We start from the raw sequence: 19,990 nt of genomic DNA, 5'->3' as shown, positions 1-19,990 counted from the left end.
CTGATGACCAATCCATTAGTGCAATGGATGGCTGGAAGCATTTGTCTTTGCCTTTGCAATACCACAGAAGCAATGCATGGTCAATGTACAGCAATGACACACCTGTGTGAACAGCCAGGAGACCCCCCCCCCCCCCCCCCATGTTATGTTACATAGTTACATAGTTAGTACGGTCGAAAAAAGACATATGTCCATCAAGTTCAACCAGGGAATTAAGGGGTAGGGGTGTGGCGCGATATTGGGGAAGGGATGAGATTTTATATTTCTTCATAAGCATTAATCTTATTTTGTCAATTAGGAACATTCAGCACCCACCCGCTATCAAGGCAGCTGCCTATCATGTCATGCCCTACCTGCACAGGTGTGCTGGCTACTCAAATGATCCAATTAAGGAGGCCATTTAGTCAGCAGCAGCAGAAGTCCTGTGCCTGGACGCTCCAACAGCGGCCAGACACAAGTAGAAGCAGCAGAAGCAGCAGCAGCAGCAGCACCACCTTTTGTTTTTTGGCTGCAGCAGCAAGGCCCACAGGGCTGGCTAGCTGGCTAGCCAGCAAGCAGGTAGCAATGAAAGTAGGAATCTTTCTTTTTAACCCTGTAAGGGGGTGGTGCACTGTACCCGAAGATACTGCCATATCGGGTCAATGCATAGGGCGACGGAAGCAAGCTTCGAAATCGGCCCCCGTTCTCAAAAATCCATTTAATATATGGTCCCCAGATAGGGGACGTATCAGATATTAAACTGATAAGAACAGATACTACACTTGATCTTAGCCAAAAGGCCGAGAAGCGATAACCGTGAAAGGGGCGGGCCCAACAAGGTCCCCTTCATGGGCACTATCACTGCTTGCTGTCAGGGAGGCTGCCAGACAATTTTCCATGCACACTCTGGGCTGGGGGGCAGTCAACCACCAGTACACACAGCAGAACCTAAACCCATACCATTATTGCTAAGCAGCAAGACAGGGGCCCATTGCACTCCCACGGGGCCTTTTTAAATGCAATCCATAACCCGGATTTGCCAGGAACCCTTCTTACTCCTCCTACTTGCATGTGACACTGGGCTTAGGATCTGCATAGGAAACACACACACAAGCACACACCTACCTTTGTTGCCTGCAGATGCCTCCTTGGCTGTCCCCAAACGGTATCAAACCAACACCCACGGGAAGCTGTAAGCATAGAGGACATGCCTGCACCCCATTGGACTTACCTGTGTGGGTTAAATCCGGGTTATTTGACAACCTATGGCGGTGATGGTTCTGCTCAGGCAGAGCAGTGCTGATGCTCCTCATAAAGCTGTCGCTGCTGTGAAGGTTCTAGGTGACATCACAAATCCCTATGGTTACATACACAACAAAGCTGGGTTGTTGTTGTTTACACTCTGCAAGGCCTGTGGAAGTGAGTGACATCATAGCACTGTAGTTCTGAGGGTTCTAGATGGATGCAACAATCTCCTGTTGCTTCTATGAAGGCCATAATAGACGACATCACCAAACAGCTCCATAGTCACATACACAGCAAAGGAGAGATGTTGTTTACACCTAGTGATGTCAGTGGTATTGAGTGACATCACAGCACAGTGCTAAGGCTCCTGGGCCTGGACACAGCAGCGGCTGCAATATCTCAACGGAGAATACGTTTATATATATGTGTGTGTGTGCGCGTATATATATATATATATATATATATATATATATATATATATATTTCTCCGCCGAAATCACTTTTAAACCCATTTCCACCTTTTTTTCCCTTCTCTTCCTCTTACTTTTTTTTCACGTTTTTTTACGTTTTTCTCCTTTTCGCCTCTTTTCTGGGCGTATTATTCTTCTTTTTCTTCTTTTTTTTCGTCTAATGCATACCCCATCAGTGCAGCAATGCTTATTCAATACCGCCAGCAGATGGAGACACTGGGGGATAATTTTCTAAGGATTTATACTGATTTTTCCTGTCTGAATTTGTCGCACAGAAAGTTGCAGGCCAAATATGTGTGACATTTCTGCGACTTTAGCTTCTAGAGCATTTTTACAACATTATACATAGGTGCTGAATACATAAAAAGCGACTGTTCAGCGACAGACAAGTCGCATCGGCTGAAAGTAGGCCAGAATGTCAGTCCATGTTGGAGCAGGTTTAGATACAGTCTAAAGTATAGATCTCAAAGTCTGTGCACAGAATTTAGCAAGGGCCTCGCACCTTCTGATGCATCAGGTAGGTGCACAATAGCATAGCCTAACCCTCTGTACTTTGGTCTATATTGATGCGGGACATAGACAGCCAGCTGATGACCAATCCATTAGTGCAATGGATGGCTGGAAGCATTTGTCTTTGCCTTTGCAATACCACAGAAGCAATGCATGGTCAATGTACAGCAATGACACACCTGTGTGAACAGCCAGGAGACCCCCCCCCCCCCCCCCATGTTATGTTACATAGTTACATAGTTAGTACGGTCGAAAAAAGACATATGTCCATCAAGTTCAACCAGGGAATTAAGGGGTAGGGGTGTGGCGCGATATTGGGGAAGGGATGAGATTTTATATTTCTTCATAAGCATTAATCTTATTTTGTCAATTAGGAACATTCAGCACCCACCCGCTATCAAGGCAGCTGCCTATCATGTCATGCCCTACCTGCACAGGTGTGCTGGCTACTCAAATGATCCAATTAAGGAGGCCATTTAGTCAGCAGCAGCAGAAGTCCTGTGCCTGGACGCTCCAACAGCGGCCAGACACAAGTAGAAGCAGCAGAAGCAGCAGCAGCAGCACCACCTTTTGTTTTTTGGCTGCAGCAGCAAGGCCCACAGGGCTGGCTAGCTGGCTAGCCAGCAAGCAGGTAGCAATGAAAGTAGGAATCTTTCTTTTTAACCCTGTAAGGGGGTGGTGCACTGTACCCGAAGATACTGCCATATCGGGTCAATGCATAGGGCGACGGAAGCAAGCTTCGAAATCGGCCCCCGTTCTCAAAAATCCATTTAATATATGGTCCCCAGATAGGGGACGTATCAGATATTAAACTGATAAGAACAGATACTACACTTGATCTTAGCCAAAAGGCCGAGAAGCGATAACCGTGAAAGGGGCGGGCCCAACAAGGTCCCCTTCATGGGCACTATCACTGCTTGCTGTCAGGGAGGCTGCCAGACAATTTTCCATGCACACTCTGGGCTGGGGGGCAGTCAACCACCAGTACACACAGCAGAACCTAAACCCATACCATTATTGCTAAGCAGCAAGACAGGGGCCCATTGCACTCCCACGGGGCCTTTTTAAATGCAATCCATAACCCGGATTTGCCAGGAACCCTTCTTACTCCTCCTACTTGCATGTGACACTGGGCTTAGGATCTGCATAGGAAACACACACACAAGCACACACCTACCTTTGTTGCCTGCAGATGCCTCCTTGGCTGTCCCCAAACGGTATCAAACCAACACCCACGGGAAGCTGTAAGCATAGAGGACATGCCTGCACCCCATTGGACTTACCTGTGTGGGTTAAATCCGGGTTATTTGACAACCTATGGCGGTGATGGTTCTGCTCAGGCAGAGCAGTGCTGATGCTCCTCATAAAGCTGTCGCTGCTGTGAAGGTTCTAGGTGACATCACAAATCCCTATGGTTACATACACAACAAAGCTGGGTTGTTGTTGTTTACACTCTGCAAGGCCTGTGGAAGTGAGTGACATCATAGCACTGTAGTTCTGAGGGTTCTAGATGGATGCAACAATCTCCTGTTGCTTCTATGAAGGCCATAATAGACGACATCACCAAACAGCTCCATAGGCACATACACAGCAAAGGAGAGATGTTGTTTACACCTAGTGATGTCAGTGGTATTGAGTGACATCACAGCACAGTGCTAAGGCTCCTGGGCCTGGACACAGCAGCGGCTGCAATATCTCAACGGAGAATACGTTTATATATATGTGTGTGTGTGCGCGTATATATATATATATATATATATATATATATATATATATTCTCCGCCGAAATCACTTTTAAACCCATTTCCACCTTTTTTTCCCTTCTCTTCCTCTTACTTTTTTTTCACGTTTTTTTACGTTTTTCTCCTTTTCGCCTCTTTTCTGGGCGTATTATTCTTCTTTTTCTTCTTTTTTTTCGTCTAATGCATACCCCATCAGTGCAGCAATGCTTATTCAATACCGCCAGCAGATGGAGACACTGGGGGATAATTTTCTAAGGATTTATACTGATTTTTCCTGTCTGAATTTGTCGCACAGAAAGTTGCAGGCCAAATATGTGTGACATTTCTGCGACTTTAGCTTCTAGAGCATTTTTACAACATTATACATAGGTGCTGAATACATAAAAAGCGACTGTTCAGCGACAGACAAGTCGCATCGGCTGAAAGTAGGCCAGAATGTCAGTCCATGTTGGAGCAGGTTTAGATACAGTCTAAAGTATAGATCTCAAAGTCTGTGCACAGAATTTAGCAAGGGCCTCGCACCTTCTGATGCATCAGGTAGGTGCACAATAGCATAGCCTAACCCTCTGTACTTTGGTCTATATTGATGCGGGACATAGACAGCCAGCTGATGACCAATCCATTAGTGCAATGGATGGCTGGAAGCATTTGTCTTTGCCTTTGCAATACCACAGAAGCAATGCATGGTCAATGTACAGCAATGACACACCTGTGTGAACAGCCAGGAGACCCCCCCCCCCCCCCCCCATGTTATGTTACATAGTTACATAGTTAGTACGGTCGAAAAAAGACATATGTCCATCAAGTTCAACCAGGGAATTAAGGGGTAGGGGTGTGGCGCGATATTGGGGAAGGGATGAGATTTTATATTTCTTCATAAGCATTAATCTTATTTTGTCAATTAGGAACATTCAGCACCCACCCGCTATCAAGGCAGCTGCCTATCATGTCATGCCCTACCTGCACAGGTGTGCTGGCTACTCAAATGATCCAATTAAGGAGGCCATTTAGTCAGCAGCAGCAGAAGTCCTGTGCCTGGACGCTCCAACAGCGGCCAGACACAAGCAGAAGCAGCAGAAGCAGCAGCAGCAGCACCACCTTTTGTTTTTTGGCTGCAGCAGCAAGGCCCACAGGGCTGGCTAGCTGGCTAGCCAGCAAGCAGGTAGCAATGAAAGTAGGAATCTTTCTTTTTAACCCTGTAAGGGGGTGGTGCACTGTACCCGAAGATACTGCCATATCGGGTCAATGCATAGGGCGACGGAAGCAAGCTTCGAAATCGGCCCCCGTTCTCAAAAATCCATTTAATATATGGTCCCCAGATAGGGGACGTATCAGATATTAAACTGATAAGAACAGATACTACACTTGATCTTAGCCAAAAGGCCGAGAAGCGATAACCGTGAAAGGGGCGGGCCCAACAAGGTCCCCTTCATGGGCACTATCACTGCTTGCTGTCAGGGAGGCTGCCAGACAATTTTCCATGCACACTCTGGGCTGGGGGGCAGTCAACCACCAGTACACACAGCAGAACCTAAACCCATACCATTATTGCTAAGCAGCAAGACAGGGGCCCATTGCACTCCCACGGGGCCTTTTTAAATGCAATCCATAACCCGGATTTGCCAGGAACCCTTCTTACTCCTCCTACTTGCATGTGACACTGGGCTTAGGATCTGCATAGGAAACACACACACAAGCACACACCTACCTTTGTTGCCTGCAGATGCCTCCTTGGCTGTCCCCAAACGGTATCAAACCAACACCCACGGGAAGCTGTAAGCATAGAGGACATGCCTGCACCCCATTGGACTTACCTGTGTGGGTTAAATCCGGGTTATTTGACAACCTATGGCGGTGATGGTTCTGCTCAGGCAGAGCAGTGCTGATGCTCCTCATAAAGCTGTCGCTGCTGTGAAGGTTCTAGGTGACATCACAAATCCCTATGGTTACATACACAACAAAGCTGGGTTGTTGTTGTTTACACTCTGCAAGGCCTGTGGAAGTGAGTGACATCATAGCACTGTAGTTCTGAGGGTTCTAGATGGATGCAACAATCTCCTGTTGCTTCTATGAAGGCCATAATAGACGACATCACCAAACAGCTCCATAGTCACATACACAGCAAAGGAGAGATGTTGTTTACACCTAGTGATGTCAGTGGTATTGAGTGACATCACAGCACAGTGCTAAGGCTCCTGGGCCTGGACACAGCAGCGGCTGCAATATCTCAACGGAGAATACGTTTATATATATGTGTGTGTGTGCGCGTATATATATATATATATATATATATATATATATATATATATATATATATTTCTCCGCCGAAATCACTTTTAAACCCATTTCCACCTTTTTTTCCCTTCTCTTCCTCTTACTTTTTTTTCACGTTTTTTTACGTTTTTCTCCTTTTCGCCTCTTTTCTGGGCGTATTATTCTTCTTTTTCTTCTTTTTTTTCGTCTAATGCATACCCCATCAGTGCAGCAATGCTTATTCAATACCGCCAGCAGATGGAGACACTGGGGGATAATTTTCTAAGGATTTATACTGATTTTTCCTGTCTGAATTTGTCGCACAGAAAGTTGCAGGCCAAATATGTGTGACATTTCTGCGACTTTAGCTTCTAGAGCATTTTTACAACATTATACATAGGTGCTGAATACATAAAAAGCGACTGTTCAGCGACAGACAAGTCGCATCGGCTGAAAGTAGGCCAGAATGTCAGTCCATGTTGGAGCAGGTTTAGATACAGTCTAAAGTATAGATCTCAAAGTCTATGCACAGAATTTAGCAAGGGCCTCGCACCTTCTGATGCATCAGGTAGGTGCACAATAGCATAGCCTAACCCTCTGTACTTTGGTCTATATTGATGCGGGACATAGACAGCCAGCTGATGACCAATCCATTAGTGCAATGGATGGCTGGAAGCATTTGTCTTTGCCTTTGCAATACCACAGAAGCAATGCATGGTCAATGTACAGCAATGACACACCTGTGTGAACAGCCAGGAGACCCCCCCCCCCCCCCCCCATGTTATGTTACATAGTTACATAGTTAGTACGGTCGAAAAAAGACATATGTCCATCAAGTTCAACCAGGGAATTAAGGGGTAGGGGTGTGGCGCGATATTGGGGAAGGGATGAGATTTTATATTTCTTCATAAGCATTAATCTTATTTTGTCAATTAGGAACATTCAGCACCCACCCGCTATCAAGGCAGCTGCCTATCATGTCATGCCCTACCTGCACAGGTGTGCTGGCTACTCAAATGATCCAATTAAGGAGGCCATTTAGTCAGCAGCAGCAGAAGTCCTGTGCCTGGACGCTCCAACAGCGGCCAGACACAAGTAGAAGCAGCAGAAGCAGCAGCAGCAGCAGCACCACCTTTTGTTTTTTGGCTGCAGCAGCAAGGCCCACAGGGCTGGCTAGCTGGCTAGCCAGCAAGCAGGTAGCAATGAAAGTAGGAATCTTTCTTTTTAACCCTGTAAGGGGGTGGTGCACTGTACCCGAAGATACTGCCATATCGGGTCAATGCATAGGGCGACGGAAGCAAGCTTCGAAATCGGCCCCCGTTCTCAAAAATCCATTTAATATATGGTCCCCAGATAGGGGACGTATCAGATATTAAACTGATAAGAACAGATACTACACTTGATCTTAGCCAAAAGGCCGAGAAGCGATAACCGTGAAAGGGGCGGGCCCAACAAGGTCCCCTTCATGGGCACTATCACTGCTTGCTGTCAGGGAGGCTGCCAGACAATTTTCCATGCACACTCTGGGCTGGGGGGCAGTCAACCACCAGTACACACAGCAGAACCTAAACCCATACCATTATTGCTAAGCAGCAAGACAGGGGCCCATTGCACTCCCACGGGGCCTTTTTAAATGCAATCCATAACCCGGATTTGCCAGGAACCCTTCTTACTCCTCCTACTTGCATGTGACACTGGGCTTAGGATCTGCATAGGAAACACACACACAAGCACACACCTACCTTTGTTGCCTGCAGATGCCTCCTTGGCTGTCCCCAAACGGTATCAAACCAACACCCACGGGAAGCTGTAAGCATAGAGGACATGCCTGCACCCCATTGGACTTACCTGTGTGGGTTAAATCCGGGTTATTTGACAACCTATGGCGGTGATGGTTCTGCTCAGGCAGAGCAGTGCTGATGCTCCTCATAAAGCTGTCGCTGCTGTGAAGGTTCTAGGTGACATCACAAATCCCTATGGTTACATACACAACAAAGCTGGGTTGTTGTTGTTTACACTCTGCAAGGCCTGTGGAAGTGAGTGACATCATAGCACTGTAGTTCTGAGGGTTCTAGATGGATGCAACAATCTCCTGTTGCTTCTATGAAGGCCATAATAGACGACATCACCAAACAGCTCCATAGGCACATACACAGCAAAGGAGAGATGTTGTTTACACCTAGTGATGTCAGTGGTATTGAGTGACATCACAGCACAGTGCTAAGGCTCCTGGGCCTGGACACAGCAGCGGCTGCAATATCTCAACGGAGAATACGTTTATATATATGTGTGTGTGTGCGCGTATATATATATATATATATATATATATATATATATATATATATATATTTCTCCGCCGAAATCACTTTTAAACCCATTTCCACCTTTTTTTCCCTTCTCTTCCTCTTACTTTTTTTTCACGTTTTTTTACGTTTTTCTCCTTTTCGCCTCTTTTCTGGGCGTATTATTCTTCTTTTTCTTCTTTTTTTTCGTCTAATGCATACCCCATCAGTGCAGCAATGCTTATTCAATACCGCCAGCAGATGGAGACACTGGGGGATAATTTTCTAAGGATTTATACTGATTTTTCCTGTCTGAATTTGTCGCACAGAAAGTTGCAGGCCAAATATGTGTGACATTTCTGCGACTTTAGCTTCTAGAGCATTTTTACAACATTATACATAGGTGCTGAATACATAAAAAGCGACTGTTCAGCGACAGACAAGTCGCATCGGCTGAAAGTAGGCCAGAATGTCAGTCCATGTTGGAGCAGGTTTAGATACAGTCTAAAGTATAGATCTCAAAGTCTGTGCACAGAATTTAGCAAGGGCCTCGCACCTTCTGATGCATCAGGTAGGTGCACAATAGCATAGCCTAACCCTCTGTACTTTGGTCTATATTGATGCGGGACATAGACAGCCAGCTGATGACCAATCCATTAGTGCAATGGATGGCTGGAAGCATTTGTCTTTGCCTTTGCAATACCACAGAAGCAATGCATGGTCAATGTACAGCAATGACACACCTGTGTGAACAGCCAGGAGACCCCCCCCCCCCCCCCCCATGTTATGTTACATACATAGTTACATAGTTAGTACGGTCGAAAAAAGACATATGTCCATCAAGTTCAACCAGGGAATTAAGGGGTAGGGGTGTGGCGCGATATTGGGGAAGGGATGAGATTTTATATTTCTTCATAAGCATTAATCTTATTTTGTCAATTAGGAACATTCAGCACCCACCCGCTATCAAGGCAGCTGCCTATCATGTCATGCCCTACCTGCACAGGTGTGCTGGCTACTCAAATGATCCAATTAAGGAGGCCATTTAGTCAGCAGCAGCAGAAGTCCTGTGCCTGGATGCTCCAACAGCGGCCAGACACAAGCAGAAGCAGCAGAAGCAGCAGCAGCAGCACCACCTTTTGTTTTTTGGCTGCAGCAGCAAGGCCCACAGGGCTGGCTAGCTGGCTAGCCAGCAAGCAGGTAGCAATGAAAGTAGGAATCTTTCTTTTTAACCCTGTAAGGGGGTGGTGCACTGTACCCGAAGATACTGCCATATCGGGTCAATGCATAGGGCGACGGAAGCAAGCTTCGAAATCGGCCCCCGTTCTCAAAAATCCATTTAATATATGGTCCCCAGATAGGGGACGTATCAGATATTAAACTGATAAGAACAGATACTACACTTGATCTTAGCCAAAAGGCCGAGAAGCGATAACCGTGAAAGGGGCGGGCCCAACAAGGTCCCCTTCATGGGCACTATCACTGCTTGCTGTCAGGGAGGCTGCCAGACAATTTTCCATGCACACTCTGGGCTGGGGGGCAGTCAACCACCAGTACACACAGCAGAACCTAAACCCATACCATTATTGCTAAGCAGCAAGACAGGGGCCCATTGCACTCCCACGGGGCCTTTTTAAATGCAATCCATAACCCGGATTTGCCAGGAACCCTTCTTACTCCTCCTACTTGCATGTGACACTGGGCTTAGGATCTGCATAGGAAACACACACACAAGCACACACCTACCTTTGTTGCCTGCAGATGCCTCCTTGGCTGTCCCCAAACGGTATCAAACCAACACCCACGGGAAGCTGTAAGCATAGAGGACATGCCTGCACCCCATTGGACTTACCTGTGTGGGTTAAATCCGGGTTATTTGACAACCTATGGCGGTGATGGTTCTGCTCAGGCAGAGCAGTGCTGATGCTCCTCATAAAGCTGTCGCTGCTGTGAAGGTTCTAGGTGACATCACAAATCCCTATGGTTACATACACAACAAAGCTGGGTTGTTGTTGTTTACACTCTGCAAGGCCTGTGGAAGTGAGTGACATCATAGCACTGTAGTTCTGAGGGTTCTAGATGGATGCAACAATCTCCTGTTGCTTCTATGAAGGCCATAATAGACGACATCACCAAACAGCTCCATAGTCACATACACAGCAAAGGAGAGATGTTGTTTACACCTAGTGATGTCAGTGGTATTGAGTGACATCACAGCACAGTGCTAAGGCTCCTGGGCCTGGACACAGCAGCGGCTGCAATATCTCAACGGAGAATACGTTTATATATATGTGTGTGTGTGCGCGTATATATATATATATATATATATATATATATATATATATATTTCTCCGCCGAAATCACTTTTAAACCCATTTCCACCTTTTTTTCCCTTCTCTTCCTCTTACTTTTTTTTCACGTTTTTTTACGTTTTTCTCCTTTTCGCCTCTTTTCTGGGCGTATTATTCTTCTTTTTCTTCTTTTTTTTCGTCTAATGCATACCCCATCAGTGCAGCAATGCTTATTCAATACCGCCAGCAGATGGAGACACTGGGGGATAATTTTCTAAGGATTTATACTGATTTTTCCTGTCTGAATTTGTCGCACAGAAAGTTGCAGGCCAAATATGTGTGACATTTCTGCGACTTTAGCTTCTAGAGCATTTTTACAACATTATACATAGGTGCTGAATACATAAAAAGCGACTGTTCAGCGACAGACAAGTCGCATCGGCTGAAAGTAGGCCAGAATGTCAGTCCATGTTGGAGCAGGTTTAGATACAGTCTAAAGTATAGATCTCAAAGTCTGTGCACAGAATTTAGCAAGGGCCTCGCACCTTCTGATGCATCAGGTAGGTGCACAATAGCATAGCCTAACCCTCTGTACTTTGGTCTATATTGATGCGGGACATAGACAGCCAGCTGATGACCAATCCATTAGTGCAATGGATGGCTGGAAGCATTTGTCTTTGCCTTTGCAATACCACAGAAGCAATGCATGGTCAATGTACAGCAATGACACACCTGTGTGAACAGCCAGGAGACCCCCCCCCCCCCCCCATGTTATGTTACATAGTTACATAGTTAGTACGGTCGAAAAAAGACATATGTCCATCAAGTTCAACCAGGGAATTAAGGGGTAGGGGTGTGGCGCGATATTGGGGAAGGGATGAGATTTTATATTTCTTCATAAGCATTAATCTTATTTTGTCAATTAGGAACATTCAGCACCCACCCGCTATCAAGGCAGCTGCCTATCATGTCATGCCCTACCTGCACAGGTGTGCTGGCTACTCAAATGATCCAATTAAGGAGGCCATTTAGTCAGCAGCAGCAGAAGTCCTGTGCCTGGACGCTCCAACAGCGGCCAGACACAAGCAGAAGCAGCAGAAGCAGCAGCAGCAGCACCACCTTTTGTTTTTTGGCTGCAGCAGCAAGGCCCACAGGGCTGGCTAGCTGGCTAGCCAGCAAGCAGGTAGCAATGAAAGTAGGAATCTTTCTTTTTAACCCTGTAAGGGGGTGGTGCACTGTACCCGAAGATACTGCCATATCGGGTCAATGCATAGGGCGACGGAAGCAAGCTTCGAAATCGGCCCCCGTTCTCAAAAATCCATTTAATATATGGTCCCCAGATAGGGGACGTATCAGATATTAAACTGATAAGAACAGATACTACACTTGATCTTAGCCAAAAGGCCGAGAAGCGATAACCGTGAAAGGGGCGGGCCCAACAAGGTCCCCTTCATGGGCACTATCACTGCTTGCTGTCAGGGAGGCTGCCAGACAATTTTCCATGCACACTCTGGGCTGGGGGGCAGTCAACCACCAGTACACACAGCAGAACCTAAACCCATACCATTATTGCTAAGCAGCAAGACAGGGGCCCATTGCACTCCCACGGGGCCTTTTTAAATGCAATCCATAACCCGGATTTGCCAGGAACCCTTCTTACTCCTCCTACTTGCATGTGACACTGGGCTTAGGATCTGCATAGGAAACACACACACAAGCACACACCTACCTTTGTTGCCTGCAGATGCCTCCTTGGCTGTCCCCAAACGGTATCAAACCAACACCCACGGGAAGCTGTAAGCATAGAGGACATGCCTGCACCCCATTGGACTTACCTGTGTGGGTTAAATCCGGGTTATTTGACAACCTATGGCGGTGATGGTTCTGCTCAGGCAGAGCAGTGCTGATGCTCCTCATAAAGCTGTCGCTGCTGTGAAGGTTCTAGGTGACATCACAAATCCCTATGGTTACATACACAACAAAGCTGGGTTGTTGTTGTTTACACTCTGCAAGGCCTGTGGAAGTGAGTGACATCATAGCACTGTAGTTCTGAGGGTTCTAGATGGATGCAACAATCTCCTGTTGCTTCTATGAAGGCCATAATAGACGACATCACCAAACAGCTCCATAGTCACATACACAGCAAAGGAGAGATGTTGTTTACACCTAGTGATGTCAGTGGTATTGAGTGACATCACAGCACAGTGCTAAGGCTCCTGGGCCTGGACACAGCAGCGGCTGCAATATCTCAACGGAGAATACGTTTATATATATGTGTGTGTGTGCGCGTATATATATATATATATATATATATATATATATATATATATTTCTCCGCCGAAATCACTTTTAAACCCATTTCCACCTTTTTTTCCCTTCTCTTCCTCTTACTTTTTTTTCACGTTTTTTTACGTTTTTCTCCTTTTCGCCTCTTTTCTGGGCGTATTATTCTTCTTTTTCTTCTTTTTTTTCGTCTAATGCATACCCCATCAGTGCAGCAATGCTTATTCAATACCGCCAGCAGATGGAGACACTGGGGGATAATTTTCTAAGGATTTATACTGATTTTTCCTGTCTGAATTTGTCGCACAGAAAGTTGCAGGCCAAATATGTGTGACATTTCTGCGACTTTAGCTTCTAGAGCATTTTTACAACATTATACATAGGTGCTGAATACATAAAAAGCGACTGTTCAGCGACAGACAAGTCGCATCGGCTGAAAGTAGGCCAGAATGTCAGTCCATGTTGGAGCAGGTTTAGATACAGTCTAAAGTATAGATCTCAAAGTCTGTGCACAGAATTTAGCAAGGGCCTCGCACCTTCTGATGCATCAGGTAGGTGCACAATAGCATAGCCTAACCCTCTGTACTTTGGTCTATATTGATGCGGGACATAGACAGCCAGCTGATGACCAATCCATCAGTGCAATGGATGGCTGGAAGCATTTGTCTTTGCCTTTGCAATACCACAGAAGCAATGCATGGTCAATGTACAGCAATGACACACCTGTGTGAACAGCCAGGAGACCCCCCCCCATGTTATGTTACATAGTTACATAGTTAGTACGGTCGAAAAAAGACATATGTCCATCAAGTTCAACCAGGGAATTAAGGGGTAGGGGTGTGGCGCGATATTGGGGAAGGGATGAGATTTTATATTTCTTCATAAGCATTAATCTTATTTTGTCAATTAGGAACATTCAGCACCCACCCGCTATCAAGGCAGCTGCCTATCATGTCATGCCCTACCTGCACAGGTGTGCTGGCTACTCAAATGATCCAATTAAGGAGGCCATTTAGTCAGCAGCAGCAGAAGTCCTGTGCCTGGACGCTCCAACAGCGGCCAGACACAAGCAGAAGCAGCAGAAGCAGCAGCAGCAGCACCACCTTTTGTTTTTTGGCTGCAGCAGCAAGGCCCACAGGGCTGGCTAGCTGGCTAGCCAGCAAGCAGGTAGCAATGAAAGTAGGAATCTTTCTTTTTAACCCTGTAAGGGGGTGGTGCACTGTACCCGAAGATACTGCCATATCGGGTCAATGCATAGGGCGACGGAAGCAAGCTTCGAAATCGGCCCCCGTTCTCAAAAATCCATTTAATATATGGTCCCCAGATAGGGGACGTATCAGATATTAAACTGATAAGAACAGATACTACACTTGATCTTAGCCAAAAGGCCGAGAAGCGATAACCGTGAAAGGGGCGGGCCCAACAAGGTCCCCTTCATGGGCACTATCACTGCTTGCTGTCAGGGAGGCTGCCAGACAATTTTCCATGCACACTCTGGGCTGGGGGGCAGTCAACCACCAGTACACACAGCAGAACCTAAACCCATACCATTATTGCTAAGCAGCAAGACAGGGGCCCATTGCACTCCCACGGGGCCTTTTTAAATGCAATCCATAACCCGGATTTGCCAGGAACCCTTCTTACTCCTCCTACTTGCATGTGACACTGGGCTTAGGATCTGCATAGGAAACACACACACAAGCACACACCTACCTTTGTTGCCTGCAGATGCCTCCTTGGCTGTCCCCAAACGGTATCAAACCAACACCCACGGGAAGCTGTAAGCATAGAGGACATGCCTGCACCCCATTGGACTTACCTGTGTGGGTTAAATCCGGGTTATTTGACAACCTATGGCGGTGATGGTTCTGCTCAGGCAGAGCAGTGCTGATGCTCCTCATAAAGCTGTCGCTGCTGTGAAGGTTCTAGGTGACATCACAAATCCCTATGGTTACATACACAACAAAGCTGGGTTGTTGTTGTTTACACTCTGCAAGGCCTGTGGAAGTGAGTGACATCATAGCACTGTAGTTCTGAGGGTTCTAGATGGATGCAACAATCTCCTGTTGCTTCTATGAAGGCCATAATAGACGACATCACCAAACAGCTCCATAGTCACATACACAGCAAAGGAGAGATGTTGTTTACACCTAGTGATGTCAGTGGTATTGAGTGACATCACAGCACAGTGCTAAGGCTCCTGGGCCTGGACACAGCAGCGGCTGCAATATCTCAACGGAGAATACGTTTATATATATGTGTGTGTGTGCGCGTATATATATATATATATATATATATATATATATATATATATATTTCTCCGCCGAAATCACTTTTAAACCCATTTCCACCTTTTTTTCCCTTCTCTTCCTCTTACTTTTTTTTCACGTTTTTTTACGTTTTTCTCCTTTTCGCCTCTTTTCTGGGCGTATTATTCTTCTTTTTCTTCTTTTTTTTCGTCTAATGCATACCCCATCAGTGCAGCAATGCTTATTCAATACCGCCAGCAGATGGAGACACTGGGGGATAATTTTCTAAGGATTTATACTGATTTTTCCTGTCTGAATTTGTCGCACAGAAAGTTGCAGGCCAAATATGTGTGACATTTCTGCGACTTTAGCTTCTAGAGCATTTTTACAACATTATACATAGGTGCTGAATACATAAAAAGCGACTGTTCAGCGACAGACAAGTCGCATCGGCTGAAAGTAGGCCAGAATGTCAGTCCATGTTGGAGCAGGTTTAGATACAGTCTAAAGTATAGATCTCAAAGTCTGTGCACAGAATTTAGCAAGGGCCTCGCACCTTCTGATGCATCAGGTAGGTGCACAATAGCATAGCCTAACCCTCTGTACTTTGGTCTATATTGATGCGGGACATAGACAGCCAGCTGATGACCAATCCATTAGTGCAATGGATGGCTGGAAGCATTTGTCTTTGCCTTTGCAATACCACAGAAGCAATGCATGGTCAATGTACAGCAATGACACACCTGTGTGAACAGCCAGGAGACCCCCCCCCCCCCCCCATGTTATGTTACATAGTTACATAGTTAGTACGGTCGAAAAAAGACATATGTCCATCAAGTTCAACCAGGGAATTAAGGGGTAGGGGTGTGGCGCGATATTGGGGAAGGGATGAGATTTTATATTTCTTCATAAGCATTAATCTTATTTTGTCAATTAGGAACATTCAGCACCCACCCGCTATCAAGGCAGCTGCCTATCATGTCATGCCCTACCTGCACAGGTGTGCTGGCTACTCAAATGATCCAATTAAGGAGGCCATTTAGTCAGCAGCAGCAGAAGTCCTGTGCCTGGACGCTCCAACAGCGGCCAGACACAAGCAGAAGCAGCAGAAGCAGCAGCAGCAGCACCACCTTTTGTTTTTTGGCTGCAGCAGCAAGGCCCACAGGGCTGGCTAGCTGGCTAGCCAGCAAGCAGGTAGCAATGAAAGTAGGAATCTTTCTTTTTAACCCTGTAAGGGGGTGGTGCACTGTACCCGAAGATACTGCCATATCGGGTCAATGCATAGGGCGACGGAAGCAAGCTTCGAAATCGGCCCCCGTTCTCAAAAATCCATTTAATATATGGTCCCCAGATAGGGGACGTATCAGATATTAAACTGATAAGAACAGATACTACACTTGATCTTAGCCAAAAGGCCGAGAAGCGATAACCGTGAAAGGGGCGGGCCCAACAAGGTCCCCTTCATGGGCACTATCACTGCTTGCTGTCAGGGAGGCTGCCAGACAATTTTCCATGCACACTCTGGGCTGGGGGGGCAGTCAACCACCAGTACACACAGCAGAACCTAAACCCATACCATTATTGCTAAGCAGCAAGACAGGGGCCCATTGCACTCCCACGGGGCCTTTTTAAATGCAATCCATAACCCGGATTTGCCAGGAACCCTTCTTACTCCTCCTACTTGCATGTGACACTGGGCTTAGGATCTGCATAGGAAACACACACACAAGCACACACCTACCTTTGTTGCCTGCAGATGCCTCCTTGGCTGTCCCCAAACGGTATCAAACCAACACCCACGGGAAGCTGTAAGCATAGAGGACATGCCTGCACCCCATTGGACTTACCTGTGTGGGTTAAATCCGGGTTATTTGACAACCTATGGCGGTGATGGTTCTGCTCAGGCAGAGCAGTGCTGATGCTCCTCATAAAGCTGTCGCTGCTGTGAAGGTTCTAGGTGACATCACAAATCCCTATGGTTACATACACAACAAAGCTGGGTTGTTGTTGTTTACACTCTGCAAGGCCTGTGGAAGTGAGTGACATCATAGCACTGTAGTTCTGAGGGTTCTAGATGGATGCAACAATCTCCTGTTGCTTCTATGAAGGCCATAATAGACGACATCACCAAACAGCTCCATAGTCACATACACAGCAAAGGAGAGATGTTGTTTACACCTAGTGATGTCAGTGGTATTGAGTGACATCACAGCACAGTGCTAAGGCTCCTGGGCCTGGACACAGCAGCGGCTGCAATATCTCAACGGAGAATACGTTTATATATATGTGTGTGTGTGCGCGTATATATATATATATATATATATATATATATATATTTCTCCGCCGAAATCACTTTTAAACCCAATTCCACCTTTTTTTCCCTTCTCTTCCTCTTACTTTTTTTTCACGTTTTTTTACGTTTTTCTCCTTTTCGCCTCTTTTCTGGGCGTATTATTCTTCTTTTTCTTCTTTTTTTTCGTCTAATGCATACCCCATCAGTGCAGCAATGCTTATTCAATACCGCCAGCAGATGGAGACACTGGGGGATAATTTTCTAAGGATTTATACTGATTTTTCCTGTCTGAATTTGTCGCACAGAAAGTTGCAGGCCAAATATGTGTGACATTTCTGCGACTTTAGCTTCTAGAGCATTTTTACAACATTATACATAGGTGCTGAATACATAAAAAGCGACTGTTCAGCGACAGACAAGTCGCATCGGCTGAAAGTAGGCCAGAATGTCAGTCCATGTTGGAGCAGGTTTAGATACAGTCTAAAGTATAGATCTCAAAGTCTGTGCACAGAATTTAGCAAGGGCCTCGCACCTTCTGATGCATCAGGTAGGTGCACAATAGCATAGCCTAACCCTCTGTACTTTGGTCTATATTGATGCGGGACATAGACAGCCAGCTGATGACCAATCCATTAGTGCAATGGATGGCTGGAAGCATTTGTCTTTGCCTTTGCAATACCACAGAAGCAATGCATGGTCAATGTACAGCAATGACACACCTGTGTGAACAGCCAGGAGACCCCCCCCCCCCCCCCCCATGTTATGTTACATAGTTACATAGTTAGTACGGTCGAAAAAAGACATATGTCCATCAAGTTCAACCAGGGAATTAAGGGGTAGGGGTGTGGCGCGATATTGGGGAAGGGATGAGATTTTATATTTCTTCATAAGCATTAATCTTATTTTGTCAATTAGGAACATTCAGCACCCACCCGCTATCAAGGCAGCTGCCTATCATGTCATGCCCTACCTGCACAGGTGTGCTGGCTACTCAAATGATCCAATTAAGGAGGCCATTTAGTCAGCAGCAGCAGAAGTCCTGTGCCTGGACGCTCCAACAGCGGCCAGACACAAGCAGAAGCAGCAGAAGCAGCAGCAGCAGCACCACCTTTTGTTTTTTGGCTGCAGCAGCAAGGCCCACAGGGCTGGCTAGCTGGCTAGCCAGCAAGCAGGTAGCAATGAAAGTAGGAATCTTTCTTTTTAACCCTGTAAGGGGGTGGTGCACTGTACCCGAAGATACTGCCATATCGGGTCAATGCATAGGGCGACGGAAGCAAGCTTCGAAATCGGCCCCCGTTCTCAAAAATCCATTTAATATATGGTCCCCAGATAGGGGACGTATCAGATATTAAACTGATAAGAACAGATACTACACTTGATCTTAGCCAAAAGGCTGAGAAGCGATAACCGTGAAAGGGGCGGGCCCAACAAGGTCCCCTTCATGGGCACTATCACTGCTTGCTGTCAGGGAGGCTGCCAGACAATTTTCCATGCACACTCTGGGCTGGGGGGCAGTCAACCACCAGTACACACAGCAGAACCTAAACCCATACCATTATTGCTAAGCAGCAAGACAGGGGCCCATTGCACTCCCACGGGGCCTTTTTAAATGCAATCCATAACCCGGATTTGCCAGGAACCCTTCTTACTCCTCCTACTTGCATGTGACACTGGGCTTAGGATCTGCATAGGAAACACACACACAAGCACACACCTACCTTTGTTGCCTGCAGATGCCTCCTTGGCTGTCCCCAAACGGTATCAAACCAACACCCACGGGAAGCTGTAAGCATAGAGGACATGCCTGCACCCCATTGGACTTACCTGTGTGGGTTAAATCCGGGTTATTTGACAACCTATGGCGGTGATGGTTCTGCTCAGGCAGAGCAGTGCTGATGCTCCTCATAAAGCTGTCGCTGCTGTGAAGGTTCTAGGTGACATCACAAATCCCTATGGTTACATACACAACAAAGCTGGGTTGTTGTTGTTTACACTCTGCAAGGCCTGTGGAAGTGAGTGACATCATAGCACTGTAGTTCTGAGGGTTCTAGATGGATGCAACAATCTCCTGTTGCTATGAAGGCCATAATAGACGACATCACCAAACAGCTCCATAGTCACATACACAGCAAAGGAGAGATGTTGTTTACACCTAGTGATGTCAGTGGTATTGAGTGACATCACAGCACAGTGCTAAGGCTCCTGGGCCTGGACACAGCAGCGGCTGCAATATCTCAACGGAGAATACGTTTATATATATGTGTGTGTGTGCGCGTATATATATATATATATATATATATATATATATATATATATATATTTCTCCGCCGAAATCACTTTTAAACCCATTTCCACCTTTTTTTCCCTTCTCTTCCTCTTACTTTTTTTTCACG

The 19,990-nt window shown here is 46.2% G+C and overlaps 9 non-coding genes across 9 annotated transcripts; all 9 read right to left on the bottom strand.

Annotated features, from left to right (window-relative positions):
* Positions 1-600: 600 nt before the first annotated feature.
* LOC130302681 (U2 spliceosomal RNA) lies at positions 601-791 on the bottom strand. The gene has a single exon (XR_008852850.1). It is a non-coding gene; the product is annotated as a U2 spliceosomal RNA (small nuclear RNA).
* A 2,086-nt stretch (positions 792-2,877) lies between these two features.
* On the bottom strand, positions 2,878-3,068 carry LOC130302680 (U2 spliceosomal RNA). Its single transcript, XR_008852849.1, has one exon. It is a non-coding gene; the product is annotated as a U2 spliceosomal RNA (small nuclear RNA).
* Positions 3,069-5,150: 2,082 nt separating this feature from the next.
* LOC130302678 (U2 spliceosomal RNA) lies at positions 5,151-5,341 on the bottom strand. The gene has a single exon (XR_008852848.1). It is a non-coding gene; the product is annotated as a U2 spliceosomal RNA (small nuclear RNA).
* A 2,096-nt stretch (positions 5,342-7,437) lies between these two features.
* LOC130302677 (U2 spliceosomal RNA) lies at positions 7,438-7,628 on the bottom strand. The gene has a single exon (XR_008852847.1). It is a non-coding gene; the product is annotated as a U2 spliceosomal RNA (small nuclear RNA).
* A 2,095-nt stretch (positions 7,629-9,723) lies between these two features.
* On the bottom strand, positions 9,724-9,914 carry LOC130302676 (U2 spliceosomal RNA). The gene has a single exon (XR_008852846.1). It is a non-coding gene; the product is annotated as a U2 spliceosomal RNA (small nuclear RNA).
* Positions 9,915-11,997: 2,083 nt separating this feature from the next.
* On the bottom strand, positions 11,998-12,188 carry LOC130302675 (U2 spliceosomal RNA). Its single transcript, XR_008852845.1, has one exon. It is a non-coding gene; the product is annotated as a U2 spliceosomal RNA (small nuclear RNA).
* A 2,076-nt stretch (positions 12,189-14,264) lies between these two features.
* On the bottom strand, positions 14,265-14,455 carry LOC130302674 (U2 spliceosomal RNA). Its single transcript, XR_008852844.1, has one exon. It is a non-coding gene; the product is annotated as a U2 spliceosomal RNA (small nuclear RNA).
* Positions 14,456-16,540: 2,085 nt separating this feature from the next.
* LOC130302673 (U2 spliceosomal RNA) lies at positions 16,541-16,731 on the bottom strand. Its single transcript, XR_008852843.1, has one exon. It is a non-coding gene; the product is annotated as a U2 spliceosomal RNA (small nuclear RNA).
* A 2,080-nt stretch (positions 16,732-18,811) lies between these two features.
* Positions 18,812-19,002, bottom strand: LOC130302695 (U2 spliceosomal RNA). The gene has a single exon (XR_008852864.1). It is a non-coding gene; the product is annotated as a U2 spliceosomal RNA (small nuclear RNA).
* Between the last annotated feature and the right edge of the window lie 988 nt (positions 19,003-19,990).

The sequence above is a fragment of the Hyla sarda genome, unplaced genomic scaffold, assembly GCF_029499605.1.
Source record: "Hyla sarda isolate aHylSar1 unplaced genomic scaffold, aHylSar1.hap1 scaffold_1176, whole genome shotgun sequence".
Taxonomy (NCBI): Eukaryota; Metazoa; Chordata; class Amphibia; order Anura; family Hylidae; genus Hyla; species Hyla sarda.
Note: the sequence above shows the minus strand (reverse complement) of the source record. Positions and strands in the feature narration are given on the sequence as shown.